This window comes from Syngnathus leptorhynchus, chromosome 2 (assembly GCF_054491065.1).
Source record: "Syngnathus leptorhynchus isolate UIUO chromosome 2, UIUO_Slep, whole genome shotgun sequence".
Taxonomy (NCBI): Eukaryota; Metazoa; Chordata; class Actinopteri; order Syngnathiformes; family Syngnathidae; genus Syngnathus; species Syngnathus leptorhynchus.
Genome location: NC_141196.1, coordinates 10,243,773 through 10,259,622, shown reverse-complemented (window position 1 = coordinate 10,259,622; position 15,850 = coordinate 10,243,773). Strand labels below are relative to the sequence as shown.

At 38.3% G+C, this 15,850-nt stretch overlaps 1 protein-coding gene across 1 annotated transcript in view; it reads left to right on the top strand.

Moving 5' to 3' along the window:
* Nucleotides 1-1,016: 1,016 nt before the first annotated feature.
* The window catches only part of LOC147060676 (gastrotropin-like), a 79,814-nt gene continuing 64,980 nt past the window's right edge, over nucleotides 1,017-15,850 (top strand). The window contains exons 1-2 of the mRNA XM_085902934.1: nucleotides 1,017-1,274; nucleotides 5,532-5,580. The gene's annotated coding sequence lies outside the window, so the exon portion shown is untranslated. The remainder of the gene's footprint in view (nucleotides 1,275-5,531; nucleotides 5,581-15,850) is intronic.

The window sequence follows — 15,850 nt, the reverse complement described above, 5'->3', positions numbered from 1 at the left end:
GCTGCGACACCACAGGAAACCCCAAAAAAATACCCCCCCCCAAAAAAAAAAATCAAATGTGTGCTAAATTGCATTCATTGAAATCTAACGAAGCATTCCACATGCATTACAAGGATTCTAGAGACTTGCTTTGTCATCAGTCACCTTAAATGTTGGGAATATTTGTTCCTTTGGTGAGAATTTGGATCCCATTTGTTGCCCCCATCTGGTGAGAAAACTAAATGCATCACTTTTGTAAAATAGCTTTGTATTTCTGCACAGGTCTGCAGAACCAACCATGAGTCTGCTGTTATATTAGTGTGCTTTGGTTACATCTTATTTGAATTGACATCCTTTGTTTTGCTTAGAATGTATATAATAACCACAAATGATATAAAATAATATAAATCATGTGCTTGCTAACAGATGTAAAAAAAAAAATCCAAACCTTTGTGTGTGCTTTAACTACACTTTACTTCAGTGAACTACATCCTTTGTTTTGCCTATGATGTATATAATGGTCACAAATTATATAAAATAATGTATTTGTTAACAGATGTAAAAAAAAATCAAAACCTTTGTGGAAAAAAATTGCATTACTCGTGAATGCCTCGGCAATAAATCCAATGTTTATAGACATGATGAGTCAAACCGCAACATCTCAGTTGGAATTTTGTGGGGTGTTTTTTTTTTTTGACTTGCCCACCTGAAAGTCTTCATATTGTCTTTTTTCATTATTCAGGTTGGTGGACTTGCTGGTGTGTTTCCAGATGTTGTCCTGCTGATTATGAGGACACAAACTGATGGCTTTTTACCTGTGGAATTTTCTGACAATCATTGTTGGATTAATCACAGCAAGTCATTCAAGTCCTGAAAGAGCAAAGAAGAAAAAGGGACCATCACACCATATTTTTCTGCTGGCATCAGAGGCGTGTTGGCCATTGGGAATTCCGGGGTGCTCCCCCCCCCCCTCTCGGTTATGACTGGATGCATGATTGAACAAGTTGGTAGGCGGAGCCATGACACAAAAGCAGCAAAAGGAATCCAACCAAAATACAAAATCAGACCTACTCATTGTAGAAATAACAAAACACAGATGTATTTACTCAAAACAGTACACAAACTTGAAGATAAAAAGGGGAAACATATTCCCAATACTTGTGACAACATCCAATAGTTGAAGCAAACAAAATTTCCTTTCTACCAGCTACACCAATGATTGACCAATGGAACGCAGGTGCAAAACAAGCAGACTCTGCACACCAATGCATACCTCAAGAGGAACATCACTAAAGGTAAATAACTGATTTCTTCCATGTAATAGTTTGTCCTTATTCTGCAAGGGATGCGTGTGATTTCAGTTTTCCATGCATGAATAATAGTTGTTAGCATGAGGTTCAATCTTAAATTGGTTCACAACACTGTCTGTGATACGGTAAAGCACTTATTTAAAATATTTGAACAACTAATTAACCTCACGCCCTGCCTGTCCTGATATCTTCATCATCCACAAACACCGCCATCCTTTCCGCATGACGAGCCACAGTTTCTCAGCTGACTAAAGATACTCCACATAATCCTGTTTTCATTCTAACATTCATAATGATGTGGAAAATGGTTTCAGCGAAAGCATGACCCAATTTTAGATTGCGCCGGTCCTGGCTGAATTATTGTTGTTATCAGCTCGCCGTGACAGCTTTAACCCTGATAGTGTCAACCTGTTTTTGGGCAGAGTGCGGCCCATTACGCTCTCAAATGGTGATGAAAGGAAAATAAATGCTTGCGATGCTGGGGTAGTTGTACATAAATCGGCACTGTTTGATAGCTCATTATTAATTTAACAGCATGCACCGCAGTGTGAGGTGCTCGCCTATTTATTACAGCCAAGTGTAAAGAGTCTGCGGGGTCTTGCGCATGGAGCCAGAGTGTGTTGCATGGAGACAGCAGATAAACATCTGGATGTATGACAGCATCATTTCCCTACTGCTTACCACTTTCGAGAATGTATCAGCAGTCTGGAGTAGCTCGTCGAGGTACGGTACCGCGATGTGGGCCAGGATTCAGGGCCAAGTTCATCGTATTCATCTGTAGGGACGTATTAAAAAAAAAAAACCAGACAGAGGTTAATTGGGCACAGGTACACCTCCCCGTCTCAAAGGGCTGGACCCGGCTGCTTAGCATTGACTCAAGAAAGAAGAGCTCAGTTGTTTTCGTGAGTGTGAACGCGCTTTTTTTGTATTGTGTATGTACTGGGCATATTTGTTAAAACCGTGGTCCGTGCAAATCCCATTCTTGAGAGACTTTGTTCAAATTAGATATCAATATTTGTGATAATTGATTAGTAATCATTGCGCTTTGACAGTTGACGAAATTTTACGTCACTAAAGGTAGTTTGGAGAGTTCACGAAATTGACTAAAAGTAGTGTTTGTAATTTGTCGACACCTGTTTTAGCTTTAGAAAATTTATTTGTTTACTGCTACTGCTGCCTAACTTTTTGAATTTTTGGATTTTCTTTTGAAACACGATTTGTATACGCAAGGCTCTCTGTGATAACTATTGTCGTCTTTCGCAATATGGCATCCAAAACAAAAGAATACTCTATGGACCTGCTTGAAAAAACTCAGTGTGAGCATGAAGTGAATATCAAAATTATAGCTTGTATACAAATTTTTAGCACATTTCTTAAATATGTAAAGTATCTCAAATACTGAGGCACTGTCATTCAAGATTGGGTGTCATCAAATTTCAACACCTGCTACTTTCTTGGCAACAAAAACTTTGTTGACCCCTGTTACACATTACAGCACAATTGAAGCCTGCCTCAAAGATGGAATTGCATTTCTGCCATTGCTAGGAGCGTATGGCCTTCTTGCAGGATGGCTATGATTCACCACACGGATGCATGAGTCAAAGCAAGAACCCTTGGCTTGCCAAAAGAAAATGTTCACTCTAACCAGAGCCAAAATTACAGCAACAACATGTAGGAGGAAGATTTGGCACATGGCAGACATGGACACCTTTGAACATCAAGGATCCCAACCTGGAATGCAGTCAGTGCCGTCGTACGCAATAGCTCAGTCCCAGGGCTGTGACGTATCATACATAATGTATAAGGATCTCCTGAGACTCCTGGAGAGACTCATTATGTGAAAAGGGAAGGTGGCCAAGAAAACATAAGGAGGATGCCTAGAGAGAAAATGTAAATGCAAGTGGCATCATGTGGTGCCATACAATTTCCCTGCCTCACATAGCAGCAAAGTCTACTCTAGAATTTATCTTAAGTTCAAAATTAGCGTCTGTTGGCAGAGTCAAAGAAACAGATGAAGCTCATGAAAAAGTAATTTTTTTTTTCATCTGCTTGTACTCCGAATCAGTGACATTGTCATATTTAAAAAAAGATGCAACTCAGGAAAACATCACTCTTGCATAATGTCTTACAGTTGTGCAGCCATCTGTAGTGTTGCATTAAATAAAACACACGAGACTAAGACTTGTCCAATACCAGGAAAAGACCAAGGCTACTAAAGATGACATCACGCCATTGCCGTGTTTCAGCAAGACAAGACATAAAGTGTGTAAAGTGTCCTGTATTTCTTCATTCTTGGTGACTTTGTATTGTTAGTAAAACACCTGAGAAGCATTTTTAAAAAGTTGCAATCCTGGCAAAAAAACACCTTCATTTAGACACCCAATAAGGAAAGAAACATCTTGGGAAATAAGGAAACTTTTTTTGAAGACCAAAAAAAAAAAAACCCCAGCAATCATGTTCAAGTGCCTTTTTCATTCTACAGTTGAGCACTTTGTCCTTTTTGGTTCACTGCATGTAGTCCACCCCAAGCATGTAGTTTATCTTTCATCATTATCAACATTCAAATTATGTTTGTTTAGAATCGTATTTATTTTCCTTATAATCTTGCTTTCCTGGTTAGCCACTACTGCAATAAATCCGAACCCCTCGCCCCCATAATCTTTTTAGCCATAGACTGATTATGCTGTGTGCAAGCAAGTGTACGGCATGAAATTTGCCGTAGGGAAAGATATATTACTATGACAACAGTGATATTAAGGATGCAGTAATTGATTTGATCTGGTGACTTTTTTTCCACCCCAACCTCAAAAGAAATGATGTCTTAACCCCACAATAAATAAATCTCTGTGGTCTTCTGCCAGCCAATCAGTCAGGTCATTTGTAGCAAAGGTCAAATTCTTTTAATTTGCTTTCCTTTAGCGTTGAACAAGGAAATGGCTCATGTTATACATAAAGCACAATAATATTCATCCTAATTATGTTGTCAAATTTGACTAAAGGCTGTTTGTTAATGAAAAATAATTAGGCATGTAGATTCAGATCCATTTTGAGTTTATCAAAATACTAATTGGCCGAAGGTGCGATTAAAACCGAAAGATTAACAAACGGTTTGCGTAGCAGTCCAAGGGCCAATGAACTGGTGCTAAATTGTAGTTCACCCTGTGAGTGGGCATGTCTACAAAAAAAATGCCTACTTTTAATGAGATCTCAGTCTCCTATTATAGAGCAAGAGACAAACCAACACACTGCTGAGTTCTCCTCCAGAACAGAATTCGGACAACTGTTGCATTCCATTGACGTAGACTGGATGAACGCCATAAAGAAAAGAGACAGGCATGATTAACCCGCTAGTCAGTCATGTGATTTTTAAAAAGAATGAACTAAACTCCGCCATGCTCCCGTTTCCATTTGATGTATTCTTCAGGGTGGCACTACTGAGTGGGAGAATTCACAACTGTGCCGTCACATTTTTTCCTCTTCTCATTCCCTCTTGTCAAACGCATGTCACTACTGTCTTTCATTCGTGTGTTCTGATCCCAATGGTGTTGACAACTGGTCCCAGTCATCAGTGGGCGTCTCCACATGCTGTCATTTCACTGGAACGCCATTTATTTCCCCCCTGTGACAAGTGTCTTTTCTTTAGACCACCCCCTCAAACCGAGCTCCTATTCGCTGAGTTGGTTTTTTCTTTTTTTTTTTTTTTAATGGTGGTGCTTACACTATGTTAACTGGGCACATAAATTTTTTCAAGGTTAAGTCTTAAACCAAAAAAGCCCCAAGACTATTAAGGCACTTGAAATCAATTAAAAGAACTACAAATAGTCAGGTGACAGTTAAAGTCAAAGTCCGTTGAATATTTTCTATATAATAATAATGATTATTATTAATACCAGTTTAAAAATGATTAATGGTATTAAAAAAGCATTATATTTTATTGAGTTATCTTTGTCTGGTACAATTATTTGATTATCTTCAAAAAGTGGGGGAACTATGTCAAAAAGTATTTGAGAAGATGGAAAATACTTTCCCACGACAGTTTATTTGTATCACAAAAGTTGTTTTGTTTAGATATGCATTGCCAAATCTGAAATAATCTCTCAATTTACTGATATTCAAACTCACTGATATTTTGTTTTTCCATCCAAGGACCTTTTGTTCTTGTGCTCATACATTCTATTTCACGCTCCTTAGGGAAATGTTTCTACTATGCTTCTATTTTGTTTGCTTATTTGTTTCTTTCAGGTATGCCCTTGACAAAGACGATGTGATTTTCTGAGGATTCATCTACAAGGTATCATCCAAACAAAGTCTCTTGTCAACAATTTGAAGGAACAAATTGCTTTTATTTGACATGCATCTGCTTGTTAGTATGAGTGAGAGTCAAAGTGATAGACAAGTAGCATAGTTTGAAAGAAAAAAGGGATGATGCCACTCTCGCTCCTTCCTCAACCGCCTCGACATTTAATGAATATATTTTGTCAGACTGCATCAATATGACGTATGACCAACCAATAATTTAACCAGATTTGAGAACACATTTTGGAGATTTACAGTAGCTGAGAAGCATTTTTTACGCTCATAAATCCAATTTAAAAACTTCTTCCCTCTGAGCTGCTGATGCCTTCTCAATTACTTTTGGTGGATTTTTTGAATGTGTTGTTAAGGAAGCACACAGTTTTTGACTTTAATTCAAGAATAACGTTAGAACTTTAAAAAAAAAAAGTATATATATATATATATATATATATATATATATATATATATATATATATAGAGAGAGAGAGAGAGAGAGAGAGAGAGTTTATGTTTTGATCTGTGGTTTTGTAGTTTTTGTTGTTTGGTCAAGTTTACAAAAATCAACTTCACGTCAGCCAAGCCAACCCTATTCGTAACTTATCAAAGTTTTGATTTCAAGAGAATATTTAATATAAATCACTTTTATGTGGTAAACCGCCAGCCTTATGTATTATTCCATTTTCATCTATTCAGCGCTGCTTTTATTCATCTGTATTTGGCAGGCTCATGTAAAACACTTGTCTGTGCACTATGTAATTTAGAGACTTCCTCGATAATGCTGGAAGATGAGTTGGATGTATCACGGGTTTAAACTAAAATAAGCAATTTTAAAAAATGTTTAGGACTTTTGCTTTTTATTTCACATTTTCATGGCCAAAACACATCAAAAAGCACTGGTGCACTGTTGTACTTTTTTTCTCATTGTTCTTTTCTGTCTATCCTAATGTTCATACTAGCATAGCATATTTATATTTAATGCCAAAGATGAAGAGGCGTGCGTCCAATGCTAAGGAGAGAACACTAAAACATTTGGCTTTCACAGATGAGATGCACAGCCTTATCCCAAATAAATGAATACATTTGCTGTTTTGATTCAGCTGCTCATTGATTTCACACAGAATATCATTGACACTTGCAAAAGCAATTGGCTTGTGCAACAATGATTCAACCAGAGAAACCTTTTTTTTTTTTTTTTTCTTTTTTTCCATTGCTGTGACACACAACCCAAAGTGGACATGCACACGCAGACACTAATATTTGCATATGTTATGGGCTTGTCACCTAAGTTGATGGATGGCTTCCTCGAGGCTCCCAATGGCTTTCAAAAGTATCATTGCTTCAATCAGACCCTTATTAGTGACTGTGTCAGCTTGAATGCATCTGCATGTACACGTGCAACAAGCCTCTCGAGTTTGTGCACGTGGTGACATTAAAGAATGATTGAAACTGTGTGCAATGTGGTGTAAATAAGTGTCTTTGAAGAGACTCCGTATTGTGCGCGCACTCCATATAGCTTGTTAACTGGCAAAGCTTTGAAGACGAGGTTATTTAACTTCCAAGCGAGTGCATACTTGCGCTCAAACATACATACTGCACAGTACGTGACTGAATTCATGATAACAACGACACACTCATAACTGATAGGCTGCTGGTATGTGAGTCGGATTTATCATATCGCCATTAAATTAGCAGCCTGACAGTAAAAATGCTGTTGAGTTGTATTTTCTGACCTCATATTAAAAGCTGATCGTCAATTTTTTTTTTTTTTTCATTTGTTCATACTTTCCACCTTTGTGTGACTTCAGGCTGTTCATTGTGGTGTGGGTGAAGCTAGAACTTTTTCAGTGGGGTGACGACTCGATAATTGGGTGAATATTGTTTTATTTCTTAAAGCAATGTGTAAGAAATGAGCAGTGTTCCAGCATTTCTCCTCAAGCCTCCCAAGAAAGGAAGGTGCTTTGTATCTGATCATTTCCAAACCTTTTACCTTATACTTGTTTACAAAATTTTAAAATCCAAGACATGAGTGAAACGAAAAGTAAAGTGTTTTTGATGTAAAAACGATCAAAGGAGCCTTTTTTCTTTACAACAGGGCTGATTAGGAAAACAAAACAACGATGATTTATGAGGCGCTCTATTAAAGTTTAATAGCTGTCTAAGCTGTCCAGTTTTATAAACAATGCGTTTATAAGTGACAGGTTGACAGATTCTTTTGTTCATGTCATTCATCATTGTTTGGTGCTCAAGACAAATGATAAAATGACAGTGGTCAGATCAACATGGCAGAAACAAAGCTACACTTGTTTGTATGTTCACACAAACATTATTCCCAAAACAAAAACCACACACGTTTAACCATCGGCATATAAAATACTTCTTTAATTTTCTAAATCAAAATATGACTCTTTTAACCTCTAGCATTCTTTCTTTGATGTGATTTACTCATATACTGTCTCGGCTCACTTCAATCAAATGTGGTTGGCAAAGAAACATTTCACCATCCTCTGTAGAAGATAAACATTTCATTCTTATCACGATACTTTCGCCAATATCTGAGTCATAGACATGCGAAGCAACCATTAGTCTAACTCTAATGCCGAGGAGGACCATGGAGGTCATAAAGTCTGTCAGCTGTCATCATCCCACTTTGCAGATACGACTGAGTGAGCAGCAACGCGTTGTTGATTTTCTTTTTAGATTGGTAAGAAGTCAACAGGTGAATGCTCACAGCGAAGGTTACGCTGCTCGTTTATACTCAACCTTTTGCTCATCTCAGCCTACGGCCCAGGCTTAATTAGAATGCGTTTTAAATATTGATGAGACTCCTTTTTCCCTAGCTGTAGACCACACATTGAAATTGGAGAAGAGGAGAGGAAATTTGATGACAGCAAACACACACACTCCGACAGCTCCGAATTGGCTTATTCATTAATTAAAGTCGGATGGATATCGGAAAAGAAACCAGAAATGCGCAAAGCTCGAGCTTCTTCGCTTTTCACAATTATTGGAACTGTAAATATGTCCATATAAATGTGTGCTTCAAATCATTTTGTCAATATTCCTGTCGATATCTTGTAGAAAGCAGCAGCACACTGCATATTCTGAAAGACACATTTAGGTTCACAACAATTTTGTTGTATGATTTCAAATAATATCAATTTAAAATATGTATATATTATATGTAAATGCTGACATTTGATGTATGCATCTATTAGGAAGCGTTTGGGAATTAGCCATTGGTCCTGAAGGGTTGCAGGCGAGTTTGCCCCAACCAATCTACTTGTGGACAGCAAAAGCACTCTCCCGTGTTCCTCAAGTTGTCCTGTCTTCTGGGAGTGTGGGGTACTGGACCCACTGACACGGGCTGTCTGGTCCCTGTAGTTTCGGGTTTTGCATTGACATCTGTCACTTATTGGGTTCGATACCTTCATGGACAAAATTTCTAGACTCAGCCAAGAGGGGCCATATTGGTGTCCTCAGCATTAAGTTTCTGTCCAAATTAGATTGTTCTGCTAGCTTCATCAAGGTATGACCTTCAGATCTGACCAGAGAGACTTGCAACCTATTGTGATGTGGTTGGAATAACAAAATGCACCTTCAAACATGAGAGGCCATCACAAATCTAAGTGGCCAAAATGGGTTTCCTATGCATAATGTCTTGAGGGTGAAATAGGGTGAGAAGCTCGGTCATCCAGGAGGGCCTACTAAAACCGCTTCACCTCTGCATCAAGAGTGGCCTGATAAGGAGTTAGGATGCCTTCTAAATGGTTGAAACCGTCTTTATATGTTTCACAAGGATGAGGCACCGAGGACGACCAGGTCTGGTTTGAGAGAGAATTTTCTCTGGCTGGCCTGTAAATGCCTACAGATTAACACCCCCCTTTCCCCAATAGCTGGATGTCGTTTAGTCGGAGATTCCACTATATCAGGGTTGTCAAACATTTTGTTGCAGGCCACATTGTAGTTTTCTTTGGAGGGCATCAATGACTGTCAAAGCCTAATACTATACGTAGGTATACAGTTAAAGCTACAAAAATCAACAAACTGATGAATAACTACTTTTGAAAGCAGAGTATAATAAAAACAAAATCAAACGTTTAAAAACAAGAATGTAATAGAAATCGCAAGCAATACCTCATTTTTAAAAATGAAGACAATTTTAAATTTTAGTATTGACACGTGAAGTCGATGCACAATTTGTCTTCGGGGGCCACATAAAATAATGCGTTGGGCCCTATCTGGCCCCCGGGCCTTGAGTTTAACACCTATGCACACTTGAAGGACAGATGGTGACCAAGTGGTTAGCACACCTCCTTTCCTCTTCTGAAGTCTGGAGTTTGATTCCTGGCTACAACCTTCCCGCGTGGTGTTTGATCTCTGTGTGCTTTGGTGGGTTTTCTCTCCTGGTTTCCAAAATGATGGCTGGATGAATGATTTTTTTTTTTTTTTCAAATATGCAACAACAATACAATGACCATACAACCTCATCTACTGCCTTTTTTTTTTTTTTAGGTTAAATGATAGATTTACATACATTGGTATCAAAGTGTGCTTGAAATTTCACTTGAAACAATCGCTGCAGTCAAGACCCTTTGAGTCTTATCGATTGAAGAGTGGAACAGGGAACGATGCACGTATCTTTCTGTGGCTTGTTTCTTTGCCACAAATCCCAAAAGAGCTCTAACAACATACACTACCAGCCCTTTGAACAATGTCATCCAGGAAGCTTCCTTTTTTCATTAGTCTGTGAAACAATGGGACAGAGAAAAGGGTTACCAATAAGCTACAAAAATAATATCCATCTGTGTTTTCTAGACAAATCTTATTTTTCTAGGTTCCATTTGAGTGACCGTTCAAACAAACCCATTTTCATCTTGTAAAATGTCTGCAGGTGCCAACAAATGTAAAAGCAACAGGCCACAGCGAAGCAAGTCGAGCACCACCTGCAATTGTCAACCAGTCAATCAAATCACGAAATAAGACAAATGGAAAGAGTACAAAGAAAAACGAGATATGTAAAATAGTGTGACTGAGTAATGATGAAGATAACATGACATAGATTGCCATTGCAAAATGACAAATACTATCAAAGGTATGGTCCAAAACAAAGCAGGGAATATGTAAGAGTAAACACTCACACGCAGTATTACTGGAGCTCGTATCCCAAGCTATCAGAAGGAAAAAAAAAAAGAGAGAAGTCAAATGTCAACTGTCAAAACAGAGATGGGTCGATTTTTGAATAATTACAGTACTGCTTTGAGCAAAGAATTTACAAATAATGTTAAATCTGTGTACATTGATTCCCATCAAACAATTTCAATTTGCTTTCCCTACTTTCTAACCTTCCAAATTTCAGTAATGCTGCATGAGATCCCTTTTTAAATCTCACCTCAGGGCCTTTCTATGAGAAATATCAATGTTGTCTCCATGCTCGCATTGGGTTTTCATCCAACAGGCTAAATGCAGAAAACCAATCACACTTAGGTGGTTATAAAATATAGTCTTTCTAAAAATGCCGTGATTATCTTCAAACAGACTACCCTCAATGAACTAAAGCACAGAAGAAGTAAGAATGGATTCGATTTTTTTTCTCTTTTGCAAAAAAAAACAGCGTAAAAAGGATTATGCAATGAATTTTTTTTGTCCCTGTATCCGGGTAAGGTCAGATACTGATGTTTGATGATGTATTTATCCTCATTCATTCCATGTCACATATGCGTGTCACACACTCATTCCAATCTTGTAATTGGATGACTGACATGAATCTGGGCCACCCTTTTTGTTATTATGCCAGTGTCATGCTCCTATTGATACAAAATTACACGATGTTAAGCCATAATTGAATGTAATGAAAATCCAGATGATGTTGAATTTGTCAGGCAGCATTCATTCCTGCATAGAGAAGATGGTTTGGCTTCATAACCGAGCACTAAAACCAAAGATTTTTGTTAATGTGACGCATCATCATTTGCATAAAACAACATGATAGAAGCCAGGTCATTTCTACAGGCCCAAGTAGTGCAGAGAGTGTAGTTTAGATGGAAAGGAAAAGTGTTGCCAAATCACTTCAATGTGCAGGTGCATGATTCAGACTCGCGTAGGTGTTTGAAATAAACAGAGCCAAACAAACACTAACTGGAGAAGCCAGAGCAATTTTAAAGAGGAACACTAAAATGTTTGATGCATATCTGCCATTTGCAAAACTGCTGTCTCGCGACTCTTTCGTGATCTGGCTTTAGCATAATATTTTCCAGCCCTGGCTGGGAAGAAAGTTGCTTTGGAGACTGATGAGACAGATCATGGAAGGACACACACATTTTAAGTGCAGAACGCTTTACAGCATGAGAAAAATCCAGAGGAGGAATAAACCTGCTGTACTTAGTCCAGGTGGGAGAAATGATATATTCTTAGGTAGTAATCAATTATTAAATATTGTAAATCTAGCAGGGGAAAAAAGTGTAAGCGCTCCTCGACAGCCAGTGTGGTGCACATAAGATGAAGTGAGAGATAGGCCTGTGCCATATCATCACCTCACATCACGGAGCAAGTGTCTCAGCTTTCTGCGATTAGACTAAGTGTGCGATCCCTTTGGTCTTGATGTAAGTGATCTGTGAATCGACTCTCATTGATACATTTACCCTGAAATTTAACACAGAAGAGAAAAAAAGACTTCAAATGTTGAACTTATACAGTCACTCTTCCATTTATTATAATTTTTGGATATATTATAAAATGTATCTGTTATAATTATTTTATCATTAAAATCATAGTCGAATAAAACCACACAGTCAACGATTTCTGATATGCAACAACGATATAGTATGTACGATGCATCATTCGTAGTGGTGGCAGCTGGTTATTCAACTGAGGGGAAGCTCAGTTCCACCTCAGACTGATCATCCTAGCCGAGCGAGCCCACTGCCAAGAGACGCTGAGGATACAGCCCAATTATCCAATGAGCATCCAGATCCGCGCAGTGCACCAACAAAGCAGTATCCATACTCTGTTATCAAATCAAATCGTAGTTCTCTGAACCTTTAGTGTATCCAATTGTGAGGTGGGTGAGAAAATTCCAACCCTAGTAGTGTAAAAAGTGAAAAAGGAGGAGAATTTGGTCATTTTAAAGTGACACTAAAAACAAAATAACAAAACTTTTAAAAAGGGCAACGGAAATTAATGCAAGGTGAAGGTTGTGGTCTTGACTAATCGGCCATAAGGCAAAGTGGCAGCAGAGCCACAGGGAGCCACTCATTGTAACTGTGTGTGCAAAAGAAAGAGAGAGAGAGAGAGAGAGAGAGAGAAAGAGATTCTGTAAATATGCATTATTTTGCTGTCAAATGCCAGGCTGCCAGCAGCTTGCCGGCTTTTCTCTTAATAGCCAGGGAACGCAAGGATCATGCATGCATGATTGCACAAAGTATAAGCATATTCATTCAGTTGTTGTTGTTTTTTTTTTGTACCCTTATCAGGGACTGTAAGCATATACATAGAATCCATCATTTCAAATAGCGTGAGCAGCAGCAACATAATCCAAATCTTGGAAGACAGCCATTGCAAATACTGTCCATAGAAATGATTTCTCTAAATTGGTTGGCCAGCGTCTCTTGTCCAAAATTAGCTGCCTCCTGACCATGGAAAGTATATAGTTACTATCATTCGATGCAAAATGTCTTTATTATAGACTGTACAGTAGGAGTTTCTACAGCAGGCCTGGCCCATAAGACTCGATGAATAACATGAACTCAGTTAGATGTGCTACGGTTACCATAAACAGAGCAGAGAATAAGTCAAGTTGACATAACCAAATCATTCACATCTAAAGGCTGATTTATTTATTTTATTTTTTTTAATCTGTGCTGAACATTTTCTGAAGGCCCCAAAATGTTAACCTAACTGGACACCGGCAAATGTATGCTCATTTTTCGCGAGGGGGCATTACGAAATGCAGTTACATTGAGCGAGCTGCCTGAAAACAACTCTGTGTCTTATTGCATTGCTGTTTGTAAACCTTAATGGACATTTTATGGATCTATCTGTCATGTATCCAATCTAAGAGAGGACCAAGGCTGCCTACTGAAAATAGACCACTTTGGTCTAATGTCTGCATAGCATTGAAATGATGGCATTTACCTTTGAAAGGCTGTCTTGTGCGATGCCGTGTTTGCCATCAGAGCTTTTTAGTCAGACCAAATAAAACGCTGGAGGTCTGTGTACATATGTTTTACAGTCAGGCCAGGCCAGGGCAGAATGAGCAATAATGTATCACTCGATCTCCTGCTCTTGTTCATTATGTATTCATTTATTCATCAATCCCGGTCTCCGAAATTTCAGCGACTCCTACAACGCAAAGACCTGCCAATAGAAACACGTCATAGCACCGACATATCCTAAACTGAAGAAAACTATCGGTCTATATGTCCATCAGTTTGTCATCCGTATATATATATATATATATATATATATATATATATATATATATATATATATATATATATATATATATATATGTATATATATATGTATACGTGTGTGTGTTTTTTATCTATCTATCTATCTATCTATCTATCTATCTATCTCTCTCTTTCTCTCTTTCTCTCTTTCTCTCTTTCTCTCTCTAGATCTCTAGATCTCTAGATATATATAAAACATACACACAGGTGGGGGAGAAAAAAAAAGACATGTATATGTTCGGCACAGTGGAACGCATCCACACCCAGTAGGCCTCTTGGAATGTCACTGTTTAATACGATTTGACTGCTGAAATCCATAAGAAAGAAAGAAACATAAAGAGAGTGAACGGGGAATTGAAGCAGGCAGTTTTTGTGCGAGGAGAATGGATAATCTATAGGCATGGATTTACACTCATCTACTCTTCTGTGGCGCTTACTTGGCACTGAAAACAGAAGACTTCATCAGTTATGCTGCTTTTATTCTGCTCAGAGTCGGAGCTTCCTCAGTGTGTGTCTTTAGAAAAGCAACAATACAAAGATATCATACATCCAAGCAAAGGAAACCATAGCAACTGATTTGAAATGAAAATGAGAATGTCCGAGGTTAAACAACCTGTTTCACTTGTATGAATTTTGTTTGATATTTTGTCATATTTTGTCAGTCAGGGAAGCAGACTATGACTGTTGAGTACAAGTCGTGCAATTCTCACATGGATTTCATATAACAGTGTTGATGGATTTGTAAATGAGCTTTGCATATTGATGACAATGAAATAGAGATTATGCTTGCTTAACTTTTGTGCCATAGATTAGAGAACAATTTCCATCTCAATCCCCCCCCTTTGCAGAGTCGAAAGCTTTTGAACTCTGCAGCTGTGAGCGGTCAGGTCTTTGTAATGCGCTTACACGTGTGCGGCTAATATTTCTCAAAATATGACTCGGTCAGAATCTTGTTTTAATGCCGCTCTGCTTTGGTTTTTGTTTTCTATCTGTTGCAGTCTCCATCGAGTTGTCGGGTTTTTGTTTTTTTTTAATCACTGTTGCTGTAGCATTTTGGTTGTAATTTGTAGCGATTGCCTTTCTTTAGTGGAATTTCGTCCACTTCCTTTTCACATCAACCTTCTGTCACACAGCATTTTCTTATTTCCCCTCATGCTCGGGTGCTCTTTTTTTTTTGTAGATAAATCAGGTGTGTCCTCAAGGGCCACTGCCATCTTTACATGTCTCTCATATCCCAGCAGACCTGATTCAAATGATCAAGATCATTCATCAGACTTCTTGAGCACTTGCTGATAAACTGACTGTTTGAATCAAGTGTGTTGAAGGAGGCAGTCATGTAAAACAGGCAAGACAGCAGTTGATTGTCAAAAGAAAAAGAAGCTATGGGCCTGTGACAAAAACACAAGTGCAGCCCAATGACGATAACTTTTAGGTGATACACAGTCAGAGAACAACATTACCCAAATGACCGTTTCAACATCTGCCAATGGCACCGTCATTCCCACTGGCCACTTGTATTTATATCATACATGACCCTTTGCACAAAAAGAGAAATTAATTCAATTTTACCTTACTCAGATTAGACTCAAGATGATGAGGATCTTATTGTACCACAGCTGCAGTGACCACACAGAGAAATATAAAAAAGTAGATGAACTCTTTCCTGGTTAGTTCCCACCCTCTCCTCTGGTTACAAATGACTCGTATTAACTGGTCACGTTTTGCTGGAAGATAAAAGGCTGAGTTACTCCATCCGTCTTGCATATCCCAATTACTGGAAATGTGCTAGTGAATAATAATGCCAACATTGCATCA